At 50.9% G+C, this 24,478-nt stretch overlaps 1 protein-coding gene across 3 annotated transcripts in view; it reads left to right on the top strand.

Moving 5' to 3' along the window:
* The first annotated feature begins 780 nt into the window (after positions 1-780).
* LOC125957523 (longitudinals lacking protein-like) overlaps positions 781-24,478 on the top strand; it is a 57,269-nt gene continuing 33,571 nt past the window's right edge. Inside the window, exon 1 of one of the 3 annotated variants that reach the window (XM_049690286.1) lies at positions 781-896. The gene's annotated coding sequence lies outside the window, so the exon portion shown is untranslated. Of the gene's footprint in view, positions 897-23,388; positions 23,547-24,478 lie in introns of those variants that run through there. The other 2 variants (XM_049690285.1, XM_049690287.1) reach the window with 2 other exon arrangements.

Raw genomic sequence — 24,478 nt, 5'->3', positions numbered from 1 at the left:
GTGTAGGAAACGACAGTTTAATTTGATAATTTTGTCGAAAATTGACCGAGGTTCACGGAAATTTAGAAAAAAATGAATCGACGTGCAATCGAGATTGCTTTATTAAAGAAAGTCCTTTTAATTCGCTTCTAGTTATACCGCAATTATCTATCGAATCTTTTGAAAGGTTCAGCATTCAAAGAAAAATGTAAAACAATCGATTTTTTTCAATCGTGTATTTGACCACCGATTTGCCCGTTGTTCCGGGGCACGTGTGTGCGTGTGTGTACGAACACGGTACTCGGAGAACTAGCGTGCCTTCTCGCTCTTTCTTCACCTCGAGTACGAAAATATAAAGAATTTTTTGTCCCTGTACCACACAGGAACGTAAATTAATAATTTCAGTTATATGTTACGTGCATTTTGATTAAATTATAAATGGGTCTGTTTGAAATTAAAATACAAAAACTTCTTTCTAAACAATGGCATAACACTGTAGTGAGGCACGATTTTGACAACCCCCACTAAACCAACTTTCCAGAAGTTGAGCGTGTTTGCGTTCACTGGTTGAAAAGTAGAAGCATTGTAAAAATCCATAGAACAGGATTTGTTTCACAAAATGTCCACAAAAACAATCTTGAAAATTATCGTACAATCATACAAAACAGTCCGCGAAAGTTTGAAGACGGAAACAAGCGAAATGAAGTAAAAGAAAATTGATTTGTTTCGCAAAATTTTCGAACCCAGACGGTTCGCCCATCCAAGCACCCTTGCCGAACGCGCTCTCTCGGCGATCAAACAAAAAAGGTTGGGAAGGAGAACAGACCGGACGCCATTTGTGAGAACCGAGAAACAGGAGCTGCTGCCGAGTGTAGTATTAAATTTTGTGATATTCAATGAAGACTGTGCTATTTAAGGTAAGAGTGAAACCTTTATTTGCATGTTAAATTGTTTTATCTATGCGGGCGAACAAAATGCAAAGACGTGATGTGCGCCGTGACGCGTGATTCAGTGGAAAAGTTTTCATCGATGCTCAGCGAGGGAGGCGGCGGCTTTTTTGGCTGAAAATTTGCGCCCTCTGTCGTTCGTGATGCTCGCTCGCCGGTTGTGACCATCATCAACCCGGCAGCAGTGCAAAAAACGGCGGTTTAAATTGCGTATCCTCCACCGGGGCCACACGCACCACGCGAAAATTTGTGATGACTCCGGTTTTCAGAGCATGGAACGCCGAACGAGGCAGGCCGGTTGGTCCGCAGAGTGAAACCGCCCCCGGTTGGCATCAGCCACCATCGGTTCGGGAAAATGTGAGACGCAATAAGACGAGCCTTTATCGCCGAGCAGGCCGCTCGATGGCAGCTTGTGGTCAAGGAGAAACGCCGCCTCCGTTTTATGCTTGGTCATTTTCATCGTCGATTTCCTCCATGCTACGCGCTCCTCGATCGAGCGATAAGTGAAGAGAGAGAGAGAGAGAGCGTATTTTGACGCCCGTTTGTGTGTGGGTATTGGTCGATAATCCTAAGCTTTTATTCCAGAAAATTTCCGAATTTTGTGTATATATTTTGTGTGCATAAACATAGCATTACGAAATGGTGATCAGTATGACGCAAAATGCGCTCCCCTCGCGGGAAAGATCGCAAAAACTGTCCAGCAACATGCGGCTCTGGGCACGATGAAAAATATTCTGGAAAACAAGTATCGGCCGCCATTTTGTATTATGCTGGCTTTGTTCGTTTTCGGAAAAACAGCCATCGCAGCGCTGGTAGTCGAGAGAGGAAGAGAGTGCGAGCGAGCGCGCTGCTGAATGCGCGAGTATGTGTGTGCGATCTCTGCGAGGGTTTGTGTGTTCCCCCCGCGCCAGTCGGATTGTTAGTATAAATGCCTCTTTTTTTGTTGGTTCCGTTGAATGGATAAGTAGAGGTAGTGGTCGCCGTCATTTCGGCGAGGCGTTCTTTCCGCTAGTATGCGTAGCGCAAGTTTGGAAGCGTCTGATGATGGTGTGTGCGAGCAGATTGGGGATCACTTAGAGGTTGAGGCCCCTTAGTAGGCCGCGCCGCGATGGCGACGGGCTAGCTAGAATTACTAAACTGTGGTGCCTGGCATCATCTCCATTTGCTCCCCGAGCGAGATCTGGATGGTGGTGTGTAGCTCTACTACTACGCTGGTCATGCTTGAGGGGGAAATATTATACACGCAGCACTAAGCGGGGAGCCCGAATTGTAAGAGTATGAGTAATGGGAAGCGGCCGTTTCGGAATACTAAGAAAAGAGAGAGCCTGGTGGTGCCGCTTCTCCAAAGGTTTTTCGTTCTTGATGACGATCAAATTATGCTGGGAATGAATTGATCTCTAGAAGGCTACTCCTTTGCATCAAAAAGTAACCAGTTCGATGATACAGAAAATTAACGATCTTCTCTCTCGTTGTGTGATCGCAACATAAAATAATGCGTACATACGCACGAAAATGTCGAAAATACTTCAGATAATTGCGCCGCGCCGTTTTGCTCATCACCATAAAGAGGGCACATCCGGTTGCACTCGACAAGAGTGAAATTAAGGATCGTTTTCCCTTCGCCACAAGGAACCAAAAGCTCGTCGAGCACAGCAGCATATCATCATAAGGCGTCCCCCTCGTCCGGGTTTTTGTATGTGCGTGTGCCACAGATTAGAGTGGTGTGGCGCAATGATGATGGCGGATGGCCGTTTTTGGCTGGAGGAACGATCGGAAAACAGATAAACCTACGCAGCAGCAGCAGGCGGTGCCACCGCAGTAGAGAGAAAGAGAGAGAGAGAAAGAGAGAGGGTGCGTTGAAATATGATAGAGACCTTTCGAGCATCCCCATATCCTCCATTTCCTCCGTCGCCGTTGCCGCCGTCGTCATCATCGTCGTCACGCGCATGCTCGGTGTGTGCGCATACATACGCAGAGCGAACATACCCGTTCGTAGGCTTCCACTATCCACTTAGCAGCCCTTGAACGCGTCGAGTATACCACAGCACCACTAGCAACAGCAACAGCAACCAGCCCACACACCACACAGTGTGCGAGGTTGATGGTTGCTGTGACCCGTGAGAGTGTGTTTGAAGATGATCATCGTCATCATCATCATCATCGCGGTGTTGCTGCGATTCGGTCGCTGCCGCGCTACCGTGGTTAGCTGAACGAAAGCGAGCGTTTATGTTCATCGCTAACCAAGAGCTAGTTGAGAGAGGGTAGGGTGGGGAGGGGAGGGGGCACCAGTAGCGAGCGAAAAAGAACACTACGAGAAGGGTGGTGAGGCTTTCCGTGTTGACGACGACGACGACGAAGACCATTGGCGTGTGTGATCTAGTAGTCACTCGCACACATAAAACACCGTTGTTGCTGCTGCTGCTGCTGCTGCTGCTGAGCGGAGCGCGAGCATTATCGTTCGCGAAGGTTGGGAGGGGAAAGGGGGGCTCCACCACATATCACACACGCAAAGCGAATGAGGTGAAGAAGTGAGGGAACGCAGAGGTTCGCTTGGAAATGGAATGTGTTTCCCTTTTTCAGAACGTATGTGTAGGGAAGGGAAGGGTTTGGGGGGGGGGGGGGGCTGCCACCGTCGCCGTTGATACTGCGCCACACACTTGGCATAGCATGACTGTGCCTCGTGCCAGCGACGGTGTGTATGTGTTTGTGTGGGTAATGGAGAAGTGGCACATTTTCTTCGTTGGGCCCCCCGTGCCTCGCGAGTGGGTTCTGCTGATGATCCATCTCTCTACTACACGATATGTTCTTATTTTAGAAAAGAAGACTCCATTCTACGTGCGCTGGTGAGAGCAAGAGGAGCGTGTGTCCAGCAGCAGAGCGCGAGGAGGTCGATCCCCGATCCCCCTCCCACCCGCTCGCCATCGTTGTGCTCCTTTGAGGAGTGTATCTGCGGGGCACCTTCTTAAGGCGAAAATCATAGTATGCTGCAATCGCCACCGCCTACTAACGATGCTGATGATGATGCGAGGGGGCCTCAATCTCTGTGTGTGGTGGACTGCTGGTACCTTTTGACGGAGATAAATCACTTTCTTCTTTTCCTTCGTTGAACGCGAAGAAGGGTGTCGTCGGGGTGGATGTGCGCGGGGGATGTATTGTCGAATGGGATCGTCGAGAGTCGTCGTCGTCGCCAGGAGCCGCCGTCACTGCTCTCGACTCGACTCGACCGCCCGCGCCTTCATTCGCACACACTCTCACACGTAGGCACACGCCTCTGTCTCTGTCTCTCTTTCCTGCTCTCCTGGTGGTGGTGGCTAAAGGCCGGGGATTGATCGTGAGCGCGACGGTGATGCGAGGTGATGGAGAGAAGGTGCTATGGATGGCTGACTGGCTGGTTGGCTGGTTGGCTGGTTGGTTGATGATGTCATCCCTTCGAATGGCTGTTGTTCGATCCGCACGCCGGGCGGCGGGCACACAGAGGCAAAGCCAGAGAGCAGCATACACACGCGGGCGCATCGCGGGCCCCAAACTCCTCTTTTTTTTAGCCTCGGGGGTTCTCTTTTTCCAGCACTCGACGACGACGACGACGGGACCATTTTGGAAAACAAAAAATCCTTCACTTTCGGATTACTACCGCGCGCGTCGCTGCTGCGCCGCCGCCACCCCGGAGTGGAATACTTATTTTGCCAGCATCGAACGTTCCGTGCTATTCATAACGCCACCGGACACACACACACACACTTTTGGGTTTGGTGTGTTGGCCTCGGTGTGTGGAGCATACGCACGCACGGACGGGGGAGGCGCGATAAAAAAAACGCACGAACCTTCGCATAAGCTCGTTTCCTTCGAATGGAAAAGGAATGTAGTAGTAGGGGGGAGAGGGGCGCTGATGATGATGATGATGCGGTGACGGAGGGCCACCGATCGTCGCACGACACCGAGAGTGTGTGTGATGGTGGTGGCGGGGCTACGTGCTGTGCTCGTTAATAGTCACCATCACCGTGCCCGTGCCCGCTGGCTGTTGTTGTTGTAGTTGTTGTTGTTGGTTTTTGGGGTTGAGGTCTCTTCCACCTACATAGAGAGGGAGATCAGCAGCACACAAAGCAGCAACATCGTCGTCGTGCTGCGTGTGCTTTTTCCGTGATGTTGCTGATGATGACGATAATGATGATGATGATGGCGATGATGATTGCACGTACGAATCGAATGTGCGCACACACGATGAACGCTTAAAACCTCCCAGCGGCGGCGGCTCGTGTGTGTGTGTTTGTCGACGCCTTGCATACTCTATGCTGTGTGATCGTGAGGCGCGCGCGATGGCGACGGCGACGGCGGCGCTCCCGTAGATGTCGCAATGGAATTCGCATCTTTGTTGAGGTGGTGGTTAATGGTGGCGAAGGCTGGTGAGGAGATGGGCTGGCGGAAGGAAGGAAGGAACATAAATGGCAGAACGATGACGAAGGAACAACACACCAGAGCACCTCTTGTGTGTTGTGTGTATGCACACGCAACGTGTATGTTAATCATGCTGTGTGTTGTACGCTTACTCGCGTGCGTGCGCGCGCGCGCGCCCTGCGCTAAGTGTGTGTATGGGTGCCTGGCACTGAAGGCACCACCAGCAAGCGACTAAGCCAGAGAGAAAAAGGGAGAGAAGAGGTTAGGGGTAAGGTTTGAGTGTTAGCAGCAGAGAGTGTGGTGTAGTAGAAAGGTCGTCACCTTGCCCACCACACCCGCGGTTGGGTTGTCGCGATTACTTTTCGTAAAAAAAAGCCCCCGAAGAGGAGAGGTAAAAGAAAAAGAACCTCCTCCATCATATCCTCCCTTTGAAATGCGGGAGGAGTTTAGTATCCATTTGAGAAATATGGTGGCTCAGAAGCAGAAGACCAAGACGACAACGACACGACGACGACGATGGCACGCACTCGCACACACCCCAGTGATCCTCGCGCACCTCTGGAAAGGGGGAGTGGAAGGCGGCACATACGCGCATATTAACCCACGACGAAAAGCACACCACCACCTTCCTTCCTTAAGTGGGGCGCACATTTTTAATGGTTGATTGACTGATGGCTGGTGCGGAGTTTCCTTCTCGAATATTTCTTTCGATTTTTTTTCATTTTGTTTTGTGGAAACTAACCCCCGACGACGACGACGACGACGAGTACACAAACAGGCGCAACGGAAGGCTCGGTGTGCGCAGCAGCAGCAGCAGCACCACACGGGGTTCATAAATGGCCTCACACATTCAAGCACACTACCAGCAGGCAGCAGCAGCAACAGATTCGTTTCTGTTTGTGGGGAGCGATCGAGCTGCTTTTACGCATATGGCTCATGGCGCGCGTAGTTAGTGGGTTCTTTCCCCTTTTGTCGTCGTCGTCGTCCGCTCGTAAGTATGCTCCTCGCATGGAGTTGGGACTTGGGTTGTGCCGACCGACACCTCCGACGTGTGTCCCCTTCCTCGAGTCCTCGAGCTTGGTGAGCTTCCGATTGCCGCACGCTCGCGCGCGCTCTCTCTCTCTCTCTGGGAGTTATAAAAATGGAATATGGTGGTGTGTGGTTTTAAGTATGTTCCGCTGGATCACCGTCACTGTCGCTTGGGGGGGGAAGGTGTAGACAGAGGAGGGAATGAAAAGCGAAGTAGAATGAGCCAACGGCGCACTACACTTCTTGGGTGCGTGGATCGGGGTCGTCCCCCCAACTGGCTGGTGGAGATCGTTATATGCTTGGCTCGAATATGTGTGTTTGAGAGTCCATTTTCGTGGCCGATCGTGGCCATTTTCGTGCTACAGCAAGCTGGAAAACAGAATGAGGAAACTTTTTGGTTTTTTTTTTCCCTCTAGAAAGTGGATAGGAAAAGCGGTCAGAGAGACATGTATTGGTTGTCTAGAAAGAGAGCAGCAGCAGCAGGATACTTGCCTTGCCTGCTTTGTATATTATAACGACATGTTAACCATTTACCCATAAATTGAATGAAGGCAATATCGATCATTGCGATCTTCAGTAGCGTGGTTAGGGAATAATCTGATATTTTGAACATCATCGCTCCAAAGTATAATGAAATTGGACCTATGTTTTCGTTGCGCAAATCTCTCTCTATTCCTCCTGGGCACAAATTATAGTCGTTCGTAGTACCTGAGTATACTTAAGCTTCTGATATGTTTATTTAATAATAGTTAATAGCAGCTCAATCGACGCATCCCCTTCAATGGAGGGACGATCACTTGCCATTTAGCAGCATATTTCTATCATGATTCATTCATCGCAGCATCAAGCACAGGTGTTCAAAGCACCAAGCATTAAACATTTAAGTTGTAGACACTGTGAGGACCACACCACACTGCTGCCCCGGACGCTGTGCTTGGCAACAATAGCCGCCTTGCCTGCGCCAAACGGCGGGGGATTTCTCAATAGAATTCTTATCCCACACCTCCCGGAGCTGGGGCTACCCCAAGAAAGGAAAGGTTGGACGAGATGTTGCTGGTGGCTCGAAAGCACCCCTCCCCCCCCCCCCTTCCCCTCGTTCCCACCGACTACTCTGGGTGTAAAGAACTCTCCCTCTGCCCCCTGAGTCCACTGGCGTGCCCAGAGAAGCATTTCTCGTGGCATGTGGAATTTGCATAAACCATTAGCATTGGCGAGAGAGTTTATGCTGTGTTTCTCGGGTGGTGTGGTCCCAATCGACTTCGTGTCAGCAGAGTGTGTGTGTGTGTGTGTGGCTGGGTCGCGGCGCGCGCACCACCTTTGTGGGTCACTTTCTGAAAACAAAAATCTGGGAGCGGCGACAGGCTCGGCTTGGCGGGCGGTGTGTGGGTTATTTGATTTACCAATTAATGGAAAGCCCCTCTCCCTGTTGTGTTGTTGTTGTATCGCCCAGACCCCGGGGTGGGGTCAGGATGATGGCTGTCGTCATCTTTTTGGCTCATTGGTTACTACCTATACAAGGCGAGCAGCTAATGGTGTGTTCGTTCCCTTCGCGAAAAGGGACTAGGCGACAATGCGACGCACGCTACCGAAGATAGACTTCTTCGTACATTTGTCGTCAGTTTCCCTATTAAGCATACTTTTTTCTTCTTTGCGCTGGTGGCACCACACTCCGTATGTATGCTTTTTTGTAGGCACGGTGCGCGCTTACCTCACCCTTGACGTGTAGAGGAGGCATCGCACACACAAAATAACCTTAGGCCACAACGATTCGCCAATAAGGAGGAGGAGGAGGGTTGGTACTGAAGGTACACGCATATACCTGCTCGTTGTTCCCGTCAATGTCAACATGTATAATCAGCGTCGAATTTAGCGGTCGCTCGGTCGCTCGCACTAGAGCATATTAGCAGCAGCAGCAGCTGCTGCTGCTGCAGGACCAGAACAGAATACCGCAGGCGGCCAGCCAGCCTCTCTGTGGGTTGGTGGTGGTAGCATTAAAAGTGGTCGAAGAGGTGACCTTTTTTTGCATTCTATACTGCGAATGCGATTTTTTTTACAAAACCAACAAAAAAAAAAACAAAAGACCTAGCACACTAATTTAGCACAGCATAACTCACTCCAACCGTTTCGCGTGCTGCGCACCACCGCACACACGATGCATCGCGCGCGCGGATCGTTAGTTTGCAGAAAAGCAGCGCCATAGCATGACACACGGCCGAAGGTTCGCACCAAAAGTCAATGTCGGCTCTCTCGAGGCGCGAAACGTAGTAGTAGCGGTGAGATGTGTGGATTAGAGGTAGGAGCAGCAGCAGCAGGGTTTGTGTCCTCTGGTGGTGGTGGTGGTCTGCTAGTGCGGAATGATTGCGAATCAAGGGTCTGTCGAGGAGGACGAGGAGAAGAAGTGCAATCTTGTAAGACTTTTCAGGGTCTTTCCTGCCTACCGCCATCATCATCGTCGCCACCTTCCGTTGTTGCAGCTGCTGCACGCGCGTGTAGAATACCTGTTTTCGGTGTTTGCTGCCTGCTGGCCTGGCCTGGCTTGGCGACGCTGCTGTGTGTTTGCTCGCGCTTGGGTAATGCGCAACATTAATAAGCGGTGGCTGCCGTGCTGCTGCACTCCTCGTCATCATCAGCAAAACATCACATGTGTGTGTGTACGTGTGTGCGATGTATGATGTGCGAGGGTGGTATGGATGGGAGGTGACGGACGGTAGCATTTGTTTTTTGTGTGACAAGTGTGTGGTTACTGCTGTGGTGGTGTTACTTTGAAGCATTAAACGGAATGGATTTTCTTGGCTACTTTACACAGCGCGTTTCGCATACTTGTCCACTGGCTTGCGTCCATCACACCACACACCCCGGTGCGTCCGGCTCCTAATCATAGATGGTTGGCGTGGCGTGTGTTTGTCTCCGTGTTTGTCTCGAGAGCAAAGCCAGAGCGCATCGTTTGCGTTGTGTTGCGAACTCACTAATCAGAATGCTTCTACCGGTGGTGATGGCGGGGATTCTGGCTTCGTGCTGGCGTGGGCATGATGAGATATGTCTCTTTCGGGGAGTCTCTTTCGCTCTTTAGTACACTTTTGCATTGGCGTGTTGTGTTGCCTGGCTGGTTGGTCGTCGTCGTATGTCTGGGTCTAACAAACCTTTACCCCCCAAACGTCGCTCGGTACCCCCTTCTGGCAATACCACACACACACACACACACACAAGGTAGTACCACCACCATTAGGTCCCTTTTTGCATGCTGCTGCTGCTACCATCGAATCACATACCTTCTCGACGGTGGCTGCCTTTTAAAAAACCCCCGATCTCCCACTCTTCCGCCACGCGAGAGCTATTCAACATCACACCACACATCAACCAACCAACCAACATTGATGTGTGGCTGTGATGGCGGCAGTTGCTGCTGTTGTGTAGCTTCGTACGCGGCTGGCGTCCAAGGAGGTTGACCTTGAAATGTGTAGTTGTTGTTTGCATGTTATATTTATGATTATTTTACATGGCCTCTCTCTCCCTCTCTCCCTCGCTCGCTCTTGGGGTATCCTAGAGACGACGGACGGAGTAGTACACCTTGTCTCTGGCGCCGATCTCGTAATGATCTTTTCATCGGAAGCACACAAGCGGCATGATGTGGTGGTGGCGAGGGGCACTATACTGCTTCTCGCAGGAGGGATTGTGGTTTGGTCAGCTTGTAGTGTGTAGTTATTAGCTATACCGGACTGGAAAATCTTACTCTCGAGTGGAGGGGACAGAGAATATAAACTAGTTTGTGATTAAGAGGCGACACTACTTTTCCCGCTAGCGAGATCATAAATCAACACACACACACACACACACGGTCAGTAGTAGAAGCCCCGCACCTTCTAGCATTTCTGTATATAAAAGCATTAGTGAGCGAGCGAGCAAGTTCTTCGTCGTGTGGGGACATAGATCGGTTGTTTGACATTCTCGCGAAACACATATGCCAAGGAGGGAAGGGGGGAGGTTTTAGTTTACTTCCTGTGGCACATTTTTCATGAACCACCAGCATGAAGCGTTCTGACCGGGGGGGAGTGCCATGTGCTCCCCTTCCTCTCCCTCATTGCCTTTTGAAGCCTTCCATCGTCGTCATATTGCGTTCACACTCGGTAATTACGATATCTGCGCACCACGCGGGGCTTGGCGTGGCATAGCTTAGCTTTGGCGCGTTGTACCAGCACCACACCATCCGCACATGTAGCAGAAAGGCGTCATATGGAGGCTAATTGACTGTGTCTGTGTGTTGGGGAGGGGGTGGGTAGGAGAGGAGAGGCATGAGTATGATGTGCTGCTGGTGGCTGCTATACAGCGAGAGACCACCATTTGAATGAGTTTCAACTCAGGGCTAAGGCTAAATGGTTAGTTGAGCTTGTCCAGCAGCCCCTGTGGGTGGGGGGGGGGGGGGGGGGAATAGAACCGAGAGTGAGAGAGGGCGAGGAAGGTTTGAATCGCTCGCGAGTCACTCCAATTGGCCTCCCTGTCCCAGGAGAGAGAGAGAGAAAGAGAGAGAGGAGAGGCGTACCAGTAGTAGTTGGTTATGATGGTGACCTTCATCAGCATTAGCATTATGTTTTCGTTAGGCTAAAGGGGGGGTGTTGTGTTGTGTTGTGAGGTGTGGAGCGTTTATCGTTGGATAGGTGGCACAGGTGGGAGGCGGGGGTTCTGGTACGTTTTTAATGGGAAGCCTTTTAGATACACTTTGCGTGGCTCCGCTGGTTGGTGCACCACGCTACTGTTACTAGGGAAAGAGAGGTCTCACCTCGCTCTCGCACTACACTACTGTGTGGATACAACACACACCCACCCACCCTCCCCCGGGTATGGAGAACACCGATTCATCGTAATCGTAATGCAAAAGGCACCACACAGCTGCTTATTGGCATCCGGAAAGTTGGATGGAAAAACCACTCGTTCAATGAAAACTCGTTTCGACTGCGACTGCTTCCTCCCAGTAATGTGTGTGTGTGTGTGTGTGTGTGTGTGTGTTTGACGCTATAAACTAGGTTGTCCGTGGTAGCGTCCGTTGGATTCGCTTATGTTGGTTGCTTGGTGTGTCCGTTTATGAGTCACCACATCTCACCAGCACGAACCACTTAATATGGATGTTGCGTCCAACAGCAAAAGAAGGTTGCTGCGCTACGTGGTGTAGCACGGATGGAATTCAAGGTTCAAGGTAGCTATGTTGAGCTCCTCACTGGTTGGTTATGCACGGCGTGCAAACACGCCCGCCGCCTCCGTATCATGTTTTCAATTCGCACCATTATTTGTTCTTTACCATTGTCAACCTAAACTTTGATCTCAAAAATTACCCGTAAACTATAGTGCTCACCATCACTATAGGGTAATGAATACCTCAGAACAAGCTCCATAGAGTTTATGGTTGTTTCAATCGGCATCAGAATAATGTAGAGGAGTCGAGATTTATTAATTGGAATGCGACTTTCACTTCGTTCTATACTGCTTTGCACAAAGGTTGCACTCTTGTAATGTCTACCTTTTGCTACTTAAGATAGATCTTTCTATAGGATAAGTGATCGAATCTGTACATCGAAATCGAATCTCTACCTACGATCGAACACATATTAGCATACGTAATTATTCTCCTTTGCAAGCATTTCGAATGCAACGCTCTGTTGCCGGCTTTTAAAACTCGGAAGCGAAATGTTTGTAGCGTTGTTAGATCGCAATTTTGAGGCAGAACCACGCGGCGGAACCAGACCACCACCACAACACACACACCCCAACCATAAAAAGGGCTTCACCCAGGCCCGGTGATTGTGTTCCGGGTTCCGGGTGGTTTTCTGCATTCGGGAACTCCAAATCTCGGACGCTCCGATCCACACCTCACGTCCGTGTGGCGTGTGTCTGGTGGATGTATGTCCGAACGTTTCTGCACCGCTGTTGTGTGTTAGGGGTTGTTGTAGGTAGCTTTAGTTAAAATGCATCCCGAGAAAAAAGGGGGATGTTGTTGGTGGCGGCAGTAAAAGGGGTCCTTGGTGAACGTGGCATGCCCTATGCTGCTACTGCTCCGTGACCGTGTCCGTGTCCATGTATCCCAAAACAGGGTGTGGAGGGTTTAAACTCGAACCGCGGTGGTGGCAGCTGGCACGATTCTCGGGGACAACGGGGCCGCCACTCCCCGCAACGGGAGTGCTGGCGTTGCGTTCCAAATCATAGGCACACACTCACACACACACACACAGACACAGATGCGAGCGATCCTTTCATTCCTTTTTCCGACGCTTTTTTTTTGCATTCCTCCTTCTCTAGTTCTCTCTCCCCACACACACACTACTCGCACACAACCGATTGATCCTCTTTTTTGACACGGGGGAAAGGCAAATCCGAAAAGGGATCCTGCGGAGCATTAAAGGAAGAAAGAGAGAGAAAGAGAAGGATCGAAAGAGGGGACGGGAAGAGAGCGGTGGTGCGCCTGTGTTGTTGGCGCACTGTTGGCGTGGAAAACGTGACCATCTGTTCGGTTAACCTCGGGACTGGGACCGGGACCGGGACCGTATCCCTGCCCAAGTGCATCCTCCGCTCCTCTCGCTTCTGTTGCGCTTGTTGTTTTCACCGATTCGGTATGTGTGTGTGCGTGCGCGCTGAAGCAATGATATCCTGTTTATGTTGTTTGCCGTTACTTTGGCCAAGGGGTGCAAAGAGGAGAAGGAGAAGAGGGAGGAGTAGGGTTGCAATGAGCAGCGCACCCCGCACGCGGCACACCACGCTTGATTCACGCTTTTGGATCCTCCCTTCGGGGGTGTCCCTTTCATCGTACGGTACGCGTACCACCACCCTCTTCTTGAGCCCTTGTAGTCGCCCTGACTACAAGGGAGCGAACGCGCGGATACACGATGATGTGTGATGCGCGGCGGTACCGCGTTGTGCGTGTATGTGTGTGTGTGTGTGTGTCGATGCTGCCGCTGCAGTGATTGCAGAGCGAGGACACGCGCTGGCGGGCGGCTATATAGGAAAAGAGGGGCAGGAAAACTGCGACGCAGCATTTTGAAGGTCGAGCCGCAGCAGCAGCAGCAGAAGGATAATAAAGTCCTACCACTAGAGACGACGGGAGAGTGGAGGAAGAGCGCGAAAGAGAGAAAGAGAAATCGGAATCGGTCCATACCCGGTTTCAGGACTTGGGGTGCGCGCGCGTCGGTGTGTTGTCTTCTCGTCGCGCTGGAGAGGAGAGGGGGTGTGTAAAGCCTAGCACTAGGATGATTTCATCTCGTCTCCATCACCACCACCACCACCACCACTGCCCATCCCTTGCACGCACACTACGCATCATGTTATCCGGTACCGTATCTCTCGGATCCTTCATCACGGCAACCGAAGAAGGAGAAGGAGGATCAGGAGAAGGGTAGCCACACTCCGGGGGTTGTGTTTCTTCTGTATGTTGTTCCCCTTATTGGTGTGTAAGCTTCGGGGGAGAGAGAACTGCCTGAAACCAATTGCGCGCTTGGCTGTGTGTATATTGCACCGGGATTTACTGTCGTTGTCGCCGTGTTGGTTAGGTTTGGTTGGGTTGTGGAGTTCATTGGCGTCGAGGAGGGTAAAGGATCACATAAAATGTGTGTGCGCCCTTCTTCTTCTTGCCTTTCTGCCGCTGTGTGCGTGAGTCTCTCTCGCTCGCTCGTTCCTTTAAGGGTGATGATGAAAGATCGGTCAGAGGATGGAAATGTAAAACAAAAAAAAGAAAAGAATGGAGGGAATAGGAAAAGCGAGTAACGTGGAAACCGCCGGGGATATTGGGATGCCCTGCCAGTGGGATGCCTTGGATGCCGCGGATTGCGCTTCATTTGTCTCTCTACTTTTCCATTCTTCTTCCTTTCTCTTTTTTTGTGCATTTTGCCTGAAGTTACGATGCTGCGTTTCAACAAAAATCCCCGGTGGGCAGCAAAGAGAAGGAGGATAGAGCGAGAGCGAGAGAGGTGGGTCACGGCGGGCTTTTTTTTTTGGGGTGCTAGCGCGCGCGCCCTTTTTCAATATCCGTTTTTCCCCCTGTTGTTACACGGGAAACGCGCCGTGTCGACAGCAGTACGACGCCGTTGTTTGGGCTTTGGAGAGAGCATAACGGCGGGGGGAGAGAGAACGAGAGAAGACGAGGGTTGTGGTGGCAATCGGGCAGATCCTGTTTTACGGAGTTCTCCGGTCCGTCGGTCGGTCGGTCGGTCCTGGCTCTGTTGTTGACGCGCAGCGATCCCCCTTTTCGTTGTGGATGTGCACAAGAGGGAGCACGCTGTAGCGATAGGAGCGAGGGCGAGAGTTTCATTTTCCACCGAAAACGAAAAGGGACGACGAGCATTTATGGTAGTGTAGTGTGGGGATACCTGATCGATCCTGCTGCCGCCGGTTGGTTGGTAGGAAGGATAGGAAGATAACGACCACCATAAAACCCACCACACCACCACCACAAAGTGTAACGGTGTGCGTATTTCAGGTTCCTCGTTTGCGAGGGGGATATACGTGAACGTGGATCATGGCGGCGTACCTTGTGAACGAAGAGCAGCGCAGACAGGCAGGGGTCTAGGTAGATAGTAGGGGTACACCGAGCACCAGTGGAAAACTGTGTGCCCGCCGAAGTTGTCCGTCCGGTTGCAAGCACCGCGTACCGTGTCCGGGAGTGTGTGATTTGTTGTGATTTTGGACGCGAGCAGCAGGATCGCGTGTCAGATTTGAGTGAGTTTTTTAAAACACCGAAAACTCTACTATCTATCGGTGAGTTTTTGTTTGTTTGTTTTTCCTTACGTTTGGGAAGCTTTTCCTTGGACAGGAGATGGAATCATTTCTAAAATCTCAGTATGAGAGCAGAACATGTCGAATCAGTTGTGTGATTGTCGTGTTGTGATTTTATTACTTTTGGTCGATTATAAATGAAATATGCCAACAGCTTTTTGAGCAACAGTTGAAAGATCACATTCACGATCGCATAGTTCTGCAAGATTCATTAGGACCCGGAGATTTTCCTTCCGAAACATTTCAAGAAGAGGAAGATCATTTGCATTTGCGTTGATTTAAAAAATGCTGATATGCTGATACATTTATCGCATTTATCGGTGGTACATAAATGCATAGTAGATCATCGAGGAAGAGATAAGCTCCGATCCAGTGGACTTTTCTTTGAAAAGTATTCGCCTCTATGTTCTACGTCTGATCGATTAACAAATTTGATCACAAGATTATAATAATGGGTATGCATCGATTTAGTTACGATCATCATCACTATCAATAGTAGAGCCAAAGCAGCATCAGAGCGAGGAAAAGAAAATGCTTGCCTTGCCCATCGGGTTTTTCACCAAATCGCAAACGATAGGCAACAGCATCACCCCATCCTCGGGTCGGTTCCAGATGCTCGTGGTACGTGGCATATTAGTTTAGGGGATACTATCCCTCGGTTGAACCCCTGATGAGGAGTTTCCCCCTCTCTAAACATCGCGGGATGATGCTCTGCGAGGTTTCTACCCTCCATTTAATCATCCATCTGGCTGGCTGGTTGGTTGGTTGGTTGGTTTCGACATTATCATCCACAAACGAATATCCCCCTGTCTCGTCACAGGACACACGATATCCGGTGCCCATATCGCGCGTGTGTGCGTGTGACGAGCGAAAAAGGATCTCTCGACGACGAGCGCGCGTGTTGGTTGTGTTGGGTTTTGGATCATTCGGGCAAAGCGTAAGGCCACACAGTAATATGTGTGTGTTCGCGCATTCGATGTTGTCCCCTAATTTTCAGCAAAAAGGACGTGTGCTGTGCTGACACAAGGGCACGCGTCGGTTGAGTATGTGAGCGTGCATGTGTGCGTGTGTGTATCCGCCGTGTGGGCTTTAGTGCGCATGTTGAATATCGAGGGGGATCACCACGTGATGGTGTTAGTATATCACCATCACCACACCACTATGGATGGATCTCTCCGTGAGTCAGCAAACATGTATGCACGTGTTTGTGTGTGGAAAAATTGAAAAAAGCAACGCTCTACTCCTTGGCATGCTGCAACGCTTGGCGTAGATCATCGTGGTGTTCGAGGTTCCCGATGACGACCGAGGTTGTGGAGCAAGAGGAGGAGGGGAATGGCTTTTCTTCGGTCGTTCCTTTTTCTGTCTCTTCTCGCTGCGGCGGCGGGGTCTGCACCATTTTGTTTCGTGTTGTGTGGGGGACATACGCTCACAAAAATACTCCTTCCATTTTACGCCACACTTCCTTGCTATTTGGCGTGTATTAGTGTTTGTTAAATTTTGGGGGACACTAGTGAATGATCGTCATGCAACGTTGTGGTCGCCTCATTGTAGCGTGTGAGGAAGAGAGGAGGGGGAGAGGAGCGAGCATATCATTTTACGATCTTGCGCATTAACTCATCAACCACACACACACACACACACACACCATATAGACACAACAACACACAAATATGTTGCGAAAAGGGGTGGTGGACCGCAGGGAAGAAAGGTTCGAGAAGCTTTTCCGTGTGCCGGGTTTCCTCCGCTTTCTCTTGGTCCTGCTGCTGCTGCGAGCGTTGCAGAGAAGGAGCAGGAGGATCTTTGCACACGCACACACCGATAGCAGCAGCAACAACACAGTTTGGCCTCGCTCTCTCGATGGTGTGGTGGTCATGCGCAGAATGATGGAGGCTTCTACTGACTCCGACCAACACACCACAACAACGCAAACGGGCCATTTTCCTCCCTTCCATTCGGGGGGGAACGGTGGAGTAGCTAAGGGAGGCAGAGGATACACGATGCATCCTGTCAAGAGGGATGGAGCAAGCGAGCGAGAGGTGCTCCCCTTCATCATGCTCAATGCCATACTATGTGTGTGTGCGCTTGTTGTATGGTGTGATGATGATAATGATGATGATGATGCCCAAAGGAACCAGCAAGGACACGTTGAGTTAATGCGCAGTAGAAAATGGTCACACACAGAACAGGTGGTCCCCTCACGCGATCTCCTCTCCCTAATGCCTAATGGAATAATGTGTTCCCATTTGGCACTAAACTCCATCATTGCGTTTTTGCTGTTCTTTTTTTCTTTGAAAAAAGTTCATTTTTCTGTTTCCTATGCGACACGCCGCATAAAAATATCGCAAACGATCGATCGAATGGAAACGACGAATCCGTTTGAGTCTCTCCTCTCTTCCATCCCAAAAGATCGCGCCGCGAATCGCGCGATTGGAAAGTTTCGAAGCTCGCGAAAATATCGTTTATTTTTGTTGTTTTTGTTGTTGTTTTCGGTGATCTTTGGTGTGGCAAGGAAGAGAGATCTGATCGAGCCCCCCCCCCCCCCCCCCCACCATCACCATCACCATCACCACCAACGTCGATGTCGCGTCGTCGTCGTTGGTGCTGCAGCATGAAAATGGATCGCCGGCAAGAAGGTGCGTGCGCGCGACACAACGACGACGACGATGGATGCGATTGTTTTCTCTTTTTCCTTCATATTTCCCCATCACACAACACACACACACGCATGGTTTTTAGTGCTTATCGATGGTCCCAAATCTTCTGAACCGAGAGGAGATTCGTTTGTTTGGTGTGTGCGAGAAGTAGTAGTAATAATCGCACACACAAGAAACACAAGCAAAGAGAGTGGGAAAGGGGGGGAACGCAAAGAGAAGCAACTCAGCAACGGAAGAGGAAGAAAAATTGCCAAAAAGCATACATTTTTGTGGAGGCGACAATCAGTCACACAGGGCACAACAACAGGCGGGGGGGGGGGGGGGGGGGGGGTTCAGGGAAAAGGGGTAAAGAAAAAAAAGGAAAGAGAGAGAGACCTGTTTGGAATTCCTTAAGCAGCTTTCTCTCTCGCTCTCTCTCTCGCACTCACTCGCGCCAGAGTTCGACTTTTGGTTGGTTCGTCACGGACGGGGACGCGTTGTGCAGAAGGAAAGATCAATAATCATTTTTCCTTTTCCAGGAAGGAATCGGGACGGACGGACGGTGGAAGACCGCCAGAGACCGTCGACAACACACTTACACATCTTTGCTTGACACAGAGAAGCTGGTGCTGTCGGTAGTCAGCCAGTCGGCTAAAAAAGCTCGAGATCAATCGATCTTCTCTCTGCTCTCTCGGTCACCCCATCATTGCCGCCGGTCGGTCGTGTTTCGTTGGGTCGTCGTTCACTACGCCGCGCAGATCTGCTCTCGCCCGCGCGCTACCCACACAACACTCTCTCTCCACCCCATCAGGGCAAAGAGATAGGACGAAAGAAGGAAGGGAACAACACCTAGTGGGAAGGACAGACAGGAAACAGACAGACGGCAGGCCGGAGGGGGAGGTAGCCAAAAAACCGCCCAAAACCGAAAAGAGATATGGTAACGACGCGTCGATGAGAGAAGAAGGTGGCTTTTGGTTTGGTGTGTTGGAGCAGTAACCAAATATTCGATGGAAACCAAAAGCAGCACCCGCACGGCACCCTCTTTCCATCGCTTCTCTCCTCGTGAGGTCTGAAGGTAGTGTCCCCTTGGGAAGCCAGTAGACCCATGTACCCGGAGAGGGGTATCGAGAGGAGAGGGAGGGATTTGGGTGTGGGAAAGGCTCACGCGCGCACCACACACCTTTCCTCCAGGGCTGCTCATTCTGCGGTGTGTCACCTCAAAGAGGTTAGCAAAGTGTGTGTGTGTGTGGTGGTGGGGTTGGCGGTTCATCTTCTCTTCTTATTATTTTTTCGCTTTTCGGTTGTTGGTTGTTGTTGTTGTGTTCCCTCCCTCTGTGGTCCTCTCTTAAGACCCTTTCCTCCCCTTCTTCCTCCAAAGACGCGCGCTTTGGCTTAAGCAGTTTTTACCATCACCACCACCACCCTTTGTGGTGTCGCGAGGGTTTCCAAAGTTAGTGCTGCGCTGGGTGTAAAAGAAAGGGGTGGTGTGGTGTGCTTTGGGTTCCTTTTTATCATCATGCCTCTCTCCTCTCTGCCCTGTGTTGCGCGCACTCCAAACCACTCCACTTTGTGGCCGGCTGTCACGCGCAGATACTTTTCCAAAAAACGAAAAACGAAACGGACCGAGAGACACCCAACAACGCGCCGCGGCTGCTGCTGTTGCTACTGATCCCCAGCCTCTCTCTATCTCTCTCTCTCTCTCTTTCCGGCTCAGCTGCCTCAGCGGCCTCCTGATTTTCTTTTCTTTTGGTCTCTTTGGGTCCGTGTTTCGTCTGTTCTCCTCTCCCCCCTTCGTGCGCCAGGAGATGACGGTGACGACGATGGTGGAGCGTGCGGCGGGGGGTAGGGTGTCGTTTTTGGTCACCCCCAATCCTCCCCGTGCTCCTCCTCCTCCTCCACCATACCCTATCTCTTGTGGCTCATTTTCTTTGTTCGTCTCTCGCGATCGCGATCACTCTACTCTGCGGGTTGTGTGTGCGGTTGATCTCTCAAGCCTCTCTCGGTCGGTCACTGCGCTCGGATCGGAGGGGATCTTTTTTCATTTCTTTGCAACTTTTCGTCGTTTCCTCGTTTGCTGCTGCCTATCCGTTCGTTCGTGGGGAGTTTTTTTTTTTGTTCAAGTGTCCTCTTCGTTATTTTCACATTTTTCGGGTCGAGAGTTTGTCCCGACTTATGCGTGCCAGGGTAGGGTTTGTGTGCGTGTGCTTTGCGCAAGTGATCGAGCGCGAACGCTTTCACAACGCAAACGCCCCCGGAGAAAAGGAGAGGAAGCTTCCTCGTTTTTCCTTCGAGTTTTTTTTTTGGTTTTTGGGGAACTCGACGATGACGCGCGATCGTATATGTGCTGTGCTGCTGTCGCTGCCATGCCATGTGCGGCCGATCGACCGAGGATATATGAGATGCACTGGAGAGTGAGAGAGACGAACGACACAAGACGAAGGCTCTGGTATAAGTGTGTCTGCTATGTTCGGTTAGAGGGTTTTTTTTTATTATTTGCACTTCTTTTCCGGATCTTTCGTTCGTTCGTTCGGATATAGGGATTTGTGAGGTGAATGGGAGAGAATGAGAGAGATGCAAAACGTCTGCATCCGCCACAATAGGATAATATGATGGTGGAGATGGTCTTGTCTCCTCGTGGGTTCGATCACTAAAATGCACTACCTCTTCCTAGGGGCAAAGGAGCGACCTCCTTATCCTCTCTGTTTCTGTCTTCTCTTCATTTCCTCTTTTTTACGATCTGTTCCGTGCGCATACACAACGATCTTCTCAATCCGGGCATATGCTGTGTTGTTTTCCATCGTCGCCGTCGTCGTCGTCGTTGTCCCTGTTTCTTGTGTGCGCTTCTTTAGCGTATGTCTTACTTAAGTGTGTCCTCTTCTCCTTCTGCTCTCCCTTCCGAATTGGAATTTTCCATTCTCTACACAGTGTGTGGCGCATCAGAGAGAGAGAGAGAGAGGGCATCCATCTCCCTTTCTCTGTTTTAAGCTTTAGTTACTATAGCTTCTTGCTGCTTGTTTTGTGCTATGCGTGTGATCCTCGCATACGGCAAGAATCCTGCCAAGAAAGCTCGCCTGAGAATAAGAACAATTATTAGCCATCGTCAACAGACACACTCACTCACACGAAGAGAAACTGATTGAGTGTGGTTGGACATACGATCGATTTGATTAGTCCCCCGGATGTGGCCTGGATCAGCGCGAAGGTTTTTGCCTGGAATAACTACCTTCCTTATATAGGGCGAGGCAGCCTAAATCCCAAGCCAGTTCCGTCCGGCGCCGGCAGCAAGAGGAGGAGTGTAGTGTTAATGCCTTCGCTGCTGTTGCTGGTGGTGGATCGACTTTCAGACCACAAGGTCCCTCCTCAGTCAGCTCGTTCGCTGCTCACATCATCCCACGCAATTGATCATTCGATTGTGGATTGTGTGGTGTGTTGCGTTGTTCTACAAATAAGAAAAAGGCGCTGTAGAGGTGGAGGAGGATGAGAAAGAAGAAATGGAAAAGAAGTAATCTGCTGCGGGATTTATACTTCTTCTGCCTTTTTCCTCGTTTGGCTCGCTCTCTTGGGCCGCGTGTGTTTGTCGTTTTGTGAGGTTCAGCTTCACCACCGCGGCAGTACCTTCCTCACACTACTACTACGCCCTGCCCCTCGACGGGATCTGTGTCCCTCGCTCTTGGAGGAATGGGGCGAGGGAATGAGTTGTCGCTCATGTGAACTTTGTAAAGCTCCTCCAATCTTTTTCGCTTTATGATGTCGTCGTCGTTCTCTGTTTTTTCCCCTTCTTCATGCGCCTGTGTTCGCCTTCTTCGAGCCGTAGCCGCGTGCACCATCTTTCTTCCTCTTCCAAAACCCCATTATCGGCAACCACAACTCCCTTTAAAGGCTACTTACGTTTTAAGTGATCAACTCAGTAAGAGCCCCCTGAGAAAGAGTAATTTTACGTGTTTTTTGTTGTCGGAGATCGTCGCTCGTAGTTCGACGAAATAAAGGGAAACTACTATAGGGGACGCCCTGCGATATATGTGTGAGTCACAGGCATCAACGACAGCACCAGCAGCAGCAGCAGCAGTATTACAGAGAAGAGAGTACATACAGCCGCCAGCTCCACGTAGCGAGAAAATGGCGTATTCCTCGTTCACGGGGCGACCCCTCTGGCTGGTGCGGTGTACTTCCTTGTCCCCGTTACCCGTTCCACAAGCTGCTCTGCGTCTGTGTGCGTGTGGGAAATGCTCAAGTAAAGGAGGAAAGGAACAAAGGATCAGTGTGCGTTGGTAACACTACTACACTCGCGCGTGATCAAAGAGGGGAAGGGGATTTCGGTTGTCGGTCGTCGTTGAAAATGGCAGCTTTTATCTCGGGCTCTGCAGAGAAGAGGGATCACGATGATAATATTTTCTGGATACTGGGTCATCTTCCATATTTTACTGTATATACTTCAATTTAACGACACGTTGATCGTGTAAGGATGGTTTGACAAAAGAGCACGGTTAGGTTTTGTTTAAAATGTATACAGTCAAGAATTGCGATCGCATGTGTTTGTGCAATTAGTACTCTTGAGTATGATTTGAAGAGAAATGATTCTTTGTGGGGAATGTATTATTTTAACTTTCGATAGCTAGGAATAGGAAATGGCAAATAGAATGGCAGAACGAGAACTAAGAAAGAAGAAGCTATTTGCTTCCATTCCAATGGCAGGCGGGCGGCAGATCGTACTGCACTTTGCACAAAGTGTCATCGAAAAAGTTGGCAAAAACCTGTACCACGCGGTAGAAACATCGAAGTAAGCCGCGGAGCACAAAAAGCACACAGACGGCCGTTGTCGTCGCGTTGCCTTGCAAGAAAATGAAAAATCCCTTTTTCGATGTGTCATCTTCGCAACGACGACTGGCAGCGGTGGCGGCGTCATCATCATCGTCCGACGAGAACGATCGGCGCTTTTCCGTGTGTATTTGTTTCGTCTTCTTCGTCTTCTTTGGTTGCAAGGGGGCGCCGCCGCCTGCCTCGATGCAGAACTTTGAAGCGGAAATGCCCCGAGAGGACGATCGGAAAGTGCGCGTCTTGCGTACGAATGTGTACGTGCCTTTTTCGTGTGTGTGCTCTTGTACACTTTTCTACTGCTAAGCAGAATCCAAGAAACCCCGATGGAGTGCGTACGTGCGTCTGGGAATGTATGTGTGTGTGTGCCCCCTTCCGCTTATGGAGGGGGGATTACCTCAGTGTGCCTTCTTGAATGATTGGTTTTCCCTGCCACTACCGCCGGCAATAAGAGGCGCATATAGACGTAGTGTGTGGTACCACCAACCCAGCAATATGATGCGCACACGGATGAGACGGCGGTTGAGGGCAAGGGTGGTGTTTGCTCTCAGCGTGTGTCGCGGCGTTTCCTTCGGTGGAGGTCGTACCCCATGTTGAATCGCATGATTGAATGTGCTGCTCGAGGGCACCACACGCGCGGGTAGCTTGCTGCAAGCGAGACGTGCATCATTGCTAGGCAGGCAGGCGGTGAGGCGACGCTGGCGAGGCTCCCAAGCGAGAAGGCGAGATCACGCCGTCTCGCTCTCTCTCATTTGGTACTGTCGTTGTGTGCGTGCTTTCGCGCGCTCGCATGGTGTGTGTGTGGTGTGAGCAGGTAGAGCGCCGCCGAGGGTTTTCCGGCGAGTTTTCGAGGCTCGCTCTCTCAGTTGCTTCAGCGCGCCCGTCGAATCGTGTCGCTTTTGGCTCCGTGTTCGCCGTAGAACGGAGCGCGGTGTGTGAAGTGGCGCACCAGATGTGTGAGTGAGTGAGAGCGAAAAAGCCGTGCGACTAGAGATCAGAGAGTGTGAGTAGTGCGGCAGTACCAGAGTGTGCTGTTTGGTTTTTTATAGGTTAGGGCGGGTGGTGTGTGAAGCAAGGGCGAGAAGAAGGTTGTTTGGGCCAAGTTTTCGGGGTGGGGAGAAACGATTTTTGTGAGGCCAGCGCGCGCGCCGCCGACGACGACCACGCAAAGCGCTGAAACAACTTTGTCCTCGACGACGATTGGTGTGTGTGTGTGCATGCGTGCTTGCTTGCTTGCCAGTGTTGTTGGGGGCCAAATATTCCAGGGACTCCCCGCGCTCTGCGTGTGGCGTTGATGGTGTGGTGTTTGTTCGCCATGATGTTCTCGTGATCATCGCCATTGAAAAGTAGCATGCTATGATAAGCGCCCCAATGATGGCGGCGTGTGTGTTAAGTGTGTGAAAATCGGAGAGTCAGCCAGCCAGCCAGCATAGAAGCTGCTCCGATTTGGTAGAGTTTTCTCGTGGCGTCGCGAGCGCGCAATGTGCGTCGTGTGTGTTTCCATGCTGGAAAGCGCGCCTGTGGATGGACGAGAGAGCAGGCTCTGTGCGAGCGAACAATCTAGAACGTCGTCGTTTCCTTCTTTCCCGTTTTCTCTCTGCGTAATTTAATCCGTGCGGCCTGCTGCTACTACCGCCGCGCTGTGGTTGCTAGACCTTTTTCTCGTTCTCGTCTCGAATCTCTCTCCCCCCGAGTGTACACTCTCGAGCCCAGGCACACAAACAAGCGTTTTGAGGGGTGCGGGGGGGCAATAAACGAAGAAGGCGACGGCAGTTTTCGTGGTACTCTATGCGTCCCTATTTTTGTGTGTGTTGTGTGTGTCTGACGCGCGGCACTACAAATGCTGTGTGTGCTGGGACAAAATGCTGTGTGTGCGATGATGAAATAGTGTGCGTGCGTGTCACCGAACGCGCGCGGTGGCTGCGCCCCTCGTCC

This window comes from Anopheles darlingi, chromosome 3, assembly GCF_943734745.1.
Source record: "Anopheles darlingi chromosome 3, idAnoDarlMG_H_01, whole genome shotgun sequence".
Taxonomy (NCBI): Eukaryota; Metazoa; Arthropoda; class Insecta; order Diptera; family Culicidae; genus Anopheles; species Anopheles darlingi.
The sequence above is the reverse complement of the archived record's forward strand: the minus strand, read 5'-3'. Positions and strand labels throughout refer to the sequence as shown.